Genomic DNA, 9,772 nt, shown 5'->3' with positions numbered 1-9,772 from the left:
CTTTATTGTCTTTTGTTTTGAAAAATTTTAAATAAAGAATGTTTTAAAAAAAATATTCCACTTTAGAAATTTGTGATCAGGCATGACTTTATTGCAGAAAAGGACAGACAATGTTCCTTTCCGCAATAAAAAAATACTTACCTGCCTCATGGTTGTCGTCATCTGTTATGAACAGCTCAAGAAATCAAAGCAGGATGCTGGGATACCTGTTACATGCTGGCTTCTCCTACAGCCGGGATGCAAATTAGGAGAACAGTCTAGAGTGACAACCATGGCTGCCCCATAGACACAGGAGTGAGCAAATGTAGCCACCCACTGTAAAAAGCATGTTACTGAGAGGATCATCAACAAAAAAATACTGGAAATCTTTGTTAGGTCAATGACCGATAACCTGCAATATATGAAATTTGTATTTTTGGGCTTAGTGTTGCTTTAGGATTTACTGAAGCTCTCTATTATACTGTCTCAATAGCTAATCAACACATTTTAAAAAGGGTGAAAAGGAGTAAATATGGCCATCCACCCTTCTGCATTCAGTTGAAGAGGTGATAATTGAGGCAAGCAGTCAATTTTAATCCATTTCAGCAAAAACCGCCCACAGCCTTTATTCAGCAAAAATGTGCTGCTTACAGCCAAAGCAAATAACGTGGTCATACAATAAATATTACAAAACGGCAAGAATTATTACAGTGTTTTGCCAAGGCCCAGAAACTAATTATTATGCAATTCAAGTCAACCATTTCAAATGGAATATTAAATCTTACAAGTCCTGGGCTGTAATGTGGAGAACTGAAATTTACAGTTAATTGAGAAATCAATGTAATCTAAATAAAGATATACTTAGCTACATTATATAGACTTTGCATTTCCATTGGTAATGCAAAGAGCAATAACAATATGAAAGGCCAGTAGCCAAAAAGCAACCAACCACAACCCACCAAACCTCAACATGGAAAATTGTTTTGTTTCTCCTAAAACAAAACTAAACTTTAAAAAGTAAAAAAAAAAAACTCTTCAGTAACCATCAAAAACGTGCCGGGTGGTGCACTCAGCTAAAAGGGCCTGGGGACACTGGGACTTATTGCAATTTTTTAATTACATATACCTGTTTCCTTACTCTGTTGTGACCACCTCCAAACAGTCTCACTCCAGGTTCTGGATCTTCAGTCATCTTAATTGGCCAGGCCAAAATGAAGTAACTCCTACGCATGTGTGATCGCCTAGGCAATCAAAAATGAATGGGAGCCCAGAACCTCCTGGGATTCCTACGTCACGCATCCAAAGAGGCTCTTGGCTGCTCCTTCTGCGCATGCCCGAGCATCTCAGACATGCGCAGGAGGCTTTCATCAATAGAAAATAAAAATTGCCAATTTTACTCATGCACAGTGGAAGGAAGAAAGAAGAACACGGGAGAAAAGAGGAGAATATGGCAGCGACTGGCACTCATTCTGCCTCAGTCAAAAGACGGATAGCGGGACGGTACAGGACCCGATGGAAGGAACCTCTCAACGGATAGACTGCTCTGCGGGATTGAAGGTAAATGTTATTTTTTTTTTTTTTTGGTAAGTTTTAGGCAAATTTTGGTAAATTTTAGGCAAGAGAAATGTATGGGATTTTGAGAGGAGTCAGAAGACACTTTATAGTTCATGAAACCTAAAGCCTTTTCTCCTTTCACCCATTCACTTGTCTGTACAGAAGAAATGTAGCTCCTCTTATACAGACCCTATACTACATTCAATGACAAATCTCTTTTCAATAGTAATAGACCACTCAAATGGTAACCATAACATTTTTTTTTTTTTTTTAAAAGGACCTCAACAGCAAAAAACTCATCCCCACCCCCCCCTCCCCTTTGCTTCACTGATGTCCTATTTGTCTGTGTAAGTTCCAAGTTATGATTTGGAAGTTACACAAAGCTAAGATCTTATAGTTCCCCCCAGCAGCAGCACTGGGTGTCTAAGTAAGCAAACTTCCACAAGCAAAACACAGGTTCACTTTAAAGAAAACCTGTTCATGTTTTAAAGGAAAGCTATGCTGAGAGAATCAAAGAAACATTCATTTCTTATTTCGCCCCTTAGAAATACTAATATCCTGACCACTAGGCTGATCCAATGGCTTCACTATTCTTCAAGTTACTAAACAGGAATCCCTATAGAAATAAGGCATTCTATTTGTACTAGCTGTATGTATTAAGTGAATAAACCTGTATTGAAGTTAAATAATTATCCCAAATTCTAAATGCTAGCTTTGTCAGAAGCTATGCAATAGTTTCTACTATATTTTGGTCATCACATGCCTTTACAGCTTTGTCATGTTTTGAAAAGGAAAGGAGGAGAGCCTTCAGGACATGGTGCCTATAGATTTTAAATCTTTCATAGAATATTGGAATTCCTACCAAAAAGTATGATCAGGAAATCTCCACATTATTGCAGACTTCCATCGCCCCTGCTCCAAAATTGTCATTACTGGGCCCTGCCCAATTGTTTCCATTTAGACCTGGTTGTCTTCCTAAAGGTTTTGAAGTTTTTGTTTATCCTGATTGGCCAGAATGATGAAACTCCCTGCATACGTTTTGGAGTTTCATTGCTTCGGCACAAAGTTACGTCAAGAATGTGTGACAAAAGTACTTCTAATAGAAAAACAGAGTGTCCAGTGTCAAACAAAGCCTACCCATTCATGCTCTTCATAAAAACTGACTTCAGTTATACTGAGATCAAAAGTATTTATAAAATAAGGTAAAGAGGGTGATGGAACAAAGAGAAAAAGCCACAAATGCAAAAAGAAAGCTGCAGTCACCATATAACCTGATTTACCAGCAAACCAGGTGTGTGTGCAGTTTCATTAAAGCTGAACTCCAGGATAGGCAAATATTGTCTAAACTCAAGTGTCATGTGTATGCTTACTTATATCTAGTGTATTACTTCCAAAGCTCTTCTGGGCACGGTCCTCTCCTCCTCCTGTGTCAATGTCTGTATCTGTCTGTCATTGGCAACCCCTATTTAATGTGCAGCGCTGCATAATACGTTGGCGCTATACAAATCCTGTTTAATAATAAATAATCTGTGCAGAAACCCACTGTGGAATTTGCCTCTAAAAAAAGATTTCTGCAGTAAATATCAGTCACTGCTGAACTCTCTTTTTATGTAGTGTGATTTGTCCTATGCCCACCTTGTAGTTTTCTGAAAGTCATTGAAAGACCTTCTGGGTCTCTTCCATAGCTCTGCTATCTGAACAGACGATGCACAGCCCAGTGATGTCACTGCTACTTCTACAAACTATATGAAGTAATAAAGTGGGTTTATATGCAATAAAAAGAAAAAAGACAGAGAAAGACCGTTTTTTGGGGGCATACAAACGAAAACATTTATTGATCAAATTGAGGTTGGAAACCCTATAAGATGACTTCTAGCTCAGAATTCAACTGTACTATAGTGACAGGATAACAGTTCAAAATAGAAATATTTACCACGATTACATAGATGAGCATGGTGGGATGAACACAATTATCTTTGGCCCGACGCGTTTCGCCATGTATCGGTGTCTTTTACTGAACGATAATAAGCTCAAAATGCTCATCACAGGAAAGGATATTATCAACTGGGAAAGCGTTCGGTGGGATTCCAAATTAATTAAAGGTGGTAGAATTGCATTGGTTAAAATTCAAAGTATTCTCACAGAGTCCAAATCTAGTTCAGGACAATTTATATGAAATTGAAAGAATCCTAAAGGGTTAATCATTAGGCAATTTTTAACACAGGCCAGGGCTGTGCTTTCTAAACAGTTTATGCACAGCACAGTGATGTCACTGCTACTGCTACACAGTGATGTCACTGCTAATCTTGTGGATTATTAGAAGGGGTATCCAACTGTTTTTACTAGAATACTACTTAAAAACACTAGAAGCCTGTCTTTCTCCCTTTTCCCTCTTTACACAATTGCTATTTCTACTAAGTAATATCTGGGGTTGCTAAGACATTTAGTGCAAGTGCATTTATATCTTTTGAGACATTTAAGCAATTTTTTCAAATGAATGTTTTTGTGCCAGGAATTGAAATTTAAAGCTATGCCCATATTTTTGTTGGATGGGGTTGAGAAGCATTAAAATCTCTATCACGTTTTTATTTCTGCCTGTGACCCCACTGGGGGACATTTAGTCTCATTTACATGTCCTTGTGATGCTATACACTTCAATAGGAGGGTGCAGCAGCCATTGAAAAAGGAAGGTACCAACAGAAATAATACCATCGTCAGATGTTTAACTCTTTTTCAAACTACTAAAAATTAATACATTTTTGTGTCCAATTGGGAGAGATTTCCAACCCATGTCATAACAGGAGAAAGGAAATCTCCCAACAGGGACCCAGGCAGCAAAAGTTTAATATTTCCCCGCTTTATTCAAAACACAATAAAACGTTTTAGTTCAAGTTGGTTTATTATTTTTGGGCCTATGCGCACTTCTGCATTTTTAAAACTGAACTGACAATAAACAGACATAAAATAACAAATTATTGCAGGTCTAAATGTATTTTAACAAATAACTAAATACATTTTAAATTTAGGTTTACATTTTTTCCAGCAAGCTGTGAGCGTTCCAATGGTTTTGGCTGTGGTATTAAAATAATTTGGCAGATAAAAAAAAAACAATTTAACAGTGCAGTTTAGCTGCTCAGTTTTGATGGAACTTGAAACTCTAATTTGCTTACTCTGCTTTTTTAGGCAAGACCCAGGTTCTGTTAGTATGCCCAAAAATTGGCTAAAAATATTGCAGATTACCAGAATCAAATACCAAATTAAAATAAAAAACAAAGGTTTAAAAAAAACTGAAGTATACAGTGAAAACATTAAAAATACCTGCCTAATTCTGTCACCCTTGTGCAGACAAAAGTTCTGACCCATAAAGATATGGACTCCACATAACCCTTGAAGGAGTACTGTGGTATCTGGGCAGCATGGTGGCTCAGTGGTTAGCACTCTTACCTTTGCAGTGCTAGGTCCCAGGTTCGTATCCTGGCCAGGACACTATCTGCATGGAGTTTATATGTTCCCCCTGTGTCTGCGTGGATTTCTTCCAGGTACTCCAGTTTCCTCCCACATTCCAAAATTTTGCAGTTTTATTGCTGTCCCTAAAATCTTGTCCTTGGACTACATGAATCACATATGACTATGGTACGGACGCAGGGTAGATTGCCTGGCATCCTTTGCCAGTTTCTTACGACGGCTAGGGTTGTAATGAATGTGGAATGTGGAAACAAACCACAGCGCCCTCCAAGGACATGATGGAAAAATACAAGATGACATGGTCGGCTTGGGATTGGTTTAAAAAAATCACCCCAATTCCAGACGTTATGGCCATAAGGATAACATCCTTACTTCGCAATGGGGGTGTGGATCTGAACCCATTTGCCCCTTGTAAATCCTTATCTCACCAACATGATAGCTTCCTAATATATCCTTAACCTAAACTTCGGCTTCCTCACCTTCTTCCCCTAACCCGAAAACTAGGGCTACTTGTGTTACCCCTCCTCATGTTCTATCTTAATACCCACAGGAGGGAATTTACGCAAAATTTGGTAATTGTGGCAACAGGCTTTCTCTGTCTGTACCAATACCTAAATGGTACCCAATTTAAAACAATAGGGTAAAAAGGTTTAAGTGAAGAGAATTTATGTTTATAACTTACTACAATAGAAGGTCACTGTGGTCACCATTGTGGAGAACTGGTTCTCACAGAATATTATATTCTCATTTACTTGAAAGTTATGTTTAAAATGTATCTAAAGTTATGTTCCAAGTATTTTGTTCGAACCCAAGGTGGTCCATGTTTCCCTCTATCTCCCCTACACTACCTCCCCATTCCACTCCATTGTCTTCCCCTGATATTGTTCAGTTTTTATTATAAATTCATTGGTATTATTTTTATCATTTTTTTAATTCGTTTTATTATTCATTATTCTTATTTATATATATGGATTTTTTTTCTATACTTGTTATCTGCACGTGATGATGATGATGAAAAATGATTGAAACAAAAGCTGTTTCACGGTTCAGAAACAAGGTAAAAGAAACAAATATTTTTGAGGCATTATCCTCAGAGAGAAGCAGATTTGGGTGTAAACTTAGGTAATGCCTGGATATATACTTTTATTAGTCTACAGGACTCCGGTGACAGGCCCAGCATGCTTTACGGGTCATTGCTACTTTTAAAGACCCAGCCGGAAACATTAAAATTCTACGTTAACTTGATTTTCTGCTTTCCCATGACTTTATTTTATTGACCTGCGAATGTAAAGTGTGCAGCAAGATTCTCCCACTGGAATTCCTAAATACTGAAGGCTGCAAATCGAGTTTATAAGTGGAAGGTCTTACTAAAAGGCACTTAAATAGGTTGGACAACGCCGGGCCACTAAAAAAAGATCTCTATAATAATACCTTGTAATCACCCTAAAAACTAAGATCATCCAATAAGGAACAATCATGCTTGACTGATACAAATAAAATATTAGTACATAAAAGCTAAATTCTGAAACAAACTAGACAAAAACACACAAGTTACATCATCCTAGACAATCAAGAAGGCAGAATATCCAAAAACCCAAAGAGAAGAAGATAAAAATGACAGTACCAGCACCAGAGCAAAAACAGGTGAGTGTAAATAAACAACTGTAATCAGACAGGTGGGTCTTTTTTGTTTTGTTGAGATTGCCTGTCCCTTCTGCATTAAAGGACCTTATGGGTCACAATTTGTCATTTTTAATGTTTAACCTCCCGAGTGGTTCATTTCTTTCCGTTTTTTTATGTCTAAAAGCAGTACATTGTTTTTAATGAAAATTTATTTTACAGTATAATATAATATTATAACAAGTATAATAAAGTTTAAAACACAAAATCATGTAAAAAAATTAAATTGAATAAATTAAAAAATCTATATATTTAAAAAAATTTTTTTTTTTTAAAAGTACATATTATAGTCTTAATTTTATATATATTGTAAAATAAATATTTTTGAAAACAATGTACTGCTTTTACACATATAAATCCAATGTATTGCATTCAATAGTTATTTTGTATTGAATGCAATACAAATGGATTTTGAATTTCCCGCCCGCCGGCAACATACACACGAACCAGCATCACCGGGAACTCCCCGGTGATTCATAGGATGTAGAAGCTGGCCGGAAGAAGAGAGAAGACGGAGATCGCAGCGATGGACGACACGTGATGCCGGCCGATCAGGTAAGGCTCTATTTACTATTACCTCCCATAGGATTACTTACCCCGAGTGTGACTCAGGGTTACCGCTTTTAGTAACTTTTTTCGGGGTTACCTCTAGGGAGGGTAAATCTGCTTTCCCACATTCACTGAAGTTTACCTTTAATTGCATATGGTTGGGTATTCAAAATAAATGCTGCTACAATGTATTTAGTTTTGTTTAAAACAAATAAATTAAATCCAGGCGTTCATTAAAAAAAAAAGGTGTGCACAATCTTACCGCCTATTAAACGAAGAAAGCAGTCACATCATGTGCAGAAAAGTCTATGACGTGCCAGAGAAACAGGAGTCACTCTGCAGCAGTTCAATATGCCCCTGCTGAGTTAAAGCTAGAGCTCTCCTGTTAGCAGAGAGAATGAGGTTTGAGGATTTCAGAATTATAGATCTGACTCAGCAGGGGTGCTTTGGACCTCTGTAGTGACATTTATGCTTCCACACTGCATGCAAGGGTCCTACTCTGCAGTATGCTGACAGGTGATAGGCTATTCTACTGTACTGTATATGGGAAACAAATGGCTGAAACTGAAAGTTGAACTGGAATTTGTGTTGTACCAACAGAGGAAATTAGTAATAGATGATGCAAAAACAGTTGTCCCAAAATACTGGCTTATAGCATACTTTATTAAGTATAGGGTGCCAGAATGGGGCAGATAGACAAAGTTGGAAGAAAGCTGCAGACTCGGGTCCCGTCATTACCTGGACTATGCAACAGAAATAGAGAGGTGTCTGTGTTCAAATCCAGTAGCTTACATATATCTATATAATACATGAGGTATTAAAGGAGTGTGACCACATATATCACAATATAAATTCAAGCTGCCCAACTGAATCAGAGTGATCCCTACAGGGACCCCCTTATGTCACCTTCGTCCTGAAGCGACATGGATAATGAGATTAGGGGATCTGAACCTATTCTCCTTTGTGAAGAGACGTGTAAGGGAATATGATCACCCTGTATAAATATTCAAACGGTCCATATAGAGAACGCTCCCATTTTTTACTTTGAGATCACTACAAAGAACAAGAGGGCTCCCCTTTGCGTCTGGAAGAAAAGAAGTTTAAGCTCCGGATAAGGAAGGTCTGTGAAAATGTGGAATCCGCTCCCTCAGAAAGTAGTTTCAGCAACTACTATAGATTGTTTTAAAAAAAAGCTGGATGATTTTCTAGAAGCACAGAATATATAACTCGGTATTAAGGCTTTAAAGTAAAGATAACAGGGACTGATCCAGGGAACATCCGATTGTCTCATGGAATCAGGAAGGAATTTTTTTCCCCTGTTGAAGCAAATTGTACCAGGGTTTTTTTTGCCTTCCTCTGGACCAACTATGTCTTATAGGGTTTTATATCTGGGATATGTTTATTTTACTAGTGGTTGAACTTGATTAACATTTTTTTTACCTATTTAACTATGAAACATGAGCCAAGTTTGACAACAACATTACCTTCATTACAGAGAACTATTTTATTTAATGTTTGAATTCAGCAGCAGACTCGCATTAGGTACCTATTAGCCCCCTCAGAGCAGAACAAAGAGTAGAATCTATAGAATCAGACAACCACGATTCCTGATTGGTCTGATTATACCCATCCTCACCCAATATGAAAAGACTACAATTAAAAACGAGAACTTAAAATTTTATGGGGGGCAACAATGTCTTTGTACCAGTTTTCGTTCTGCAACTGGCAGCCAAACAATGCAAATAGCTGGGATTACAGGATGTGATATGGGGTCAAGGCAGCAGGTCAGGGACCTTATGAAGCAGTTCAGGAACCCCAATACACAGTGCTGCAAATCTGAGGCCACTATACACAGTACAGAATGTCAGGCACCCCAATACATAGTGCAGCATATCTGGGGCCACTATACACAGTACAAAATGTCAGGGACCCCAATACACAGTGAAGCATATCTGAGTGCAGCATATCTGGGGCCACTATACACAGTACAAAATGTCAGGGACCCCAATACACAGTGAAGCATATCTGAGTGCAGCATATCTGGGGCCACTATACACAGTACAAAATGTCAGGGACCCCAATACACAGTGAAGCATATCTGGGGCCACTATATACAGTACAGAATGTCAGGGACCCCAATACACAGTGCAGCATGTTAGAAAAACCCCTGTATACAAAGCAACATATCTGGGGCCCCTTTACACAGTCCAGCAGGATACAATACACAATGTATACAATTCAGCGTGTCACCGGTCCCCGTACATTGGAGACAGTGCAGAATGTCAATGATATCCTTATACACAGTGATATAATGCAGTGCAGGCTGTCAGGGGGCCCCTACCCACAATGCAGGCTGTCAGGGGACCCCTACCCACAATGCAATTTGTCAGGGGGCCCCTATCCACAATGCAGGCTGTCAGGGGGGCCCTGCCCACAATGCAGGCTGCCAAGGGGGGCCCTACCAACAATTCAGGCGGTCAGGGGGCCCCTACCCACAATGCAGGCTGTCAGGGGGCCCCTACCCACAATGCAGGCTGTCAGGGGG

General features: G+C 38.7%; 1 protein-coding gene across 1 annotated transcript in view; it reads right to left on the bottom strand.

The window, feature by feature from the left end:
* The window catches only part of MNAT1 (MNAT1 component of CDK activating kinase), a gene marked incomplete in the record, with an annotated part of 90,621 nt that overhangs the window by 80,040 nt on the left and 809 nt on the right, over positions 1-9,772 (bottom strand).

Source organism: Pyxicephalus adspersus, chromosome 12 (assembly GCF_032062135.1).
Source record: "Pyxicephalus adspersus chromosome 12, UCB_Pads_2.0, whole genome shotgun sequence".
NCBI classification, from domain to species: Eukaryota; Metazoa; Chordata; class Amphibia; order Anura; family Pyxicephalidae; genus Pyxicephalus; species Pyxicephalus adspersus.
The sequence above is the reverse complement of the archived record's forward strand: the minus strand, read 5'-3'. Positions and strand labels throughout refer to the sequence as shown.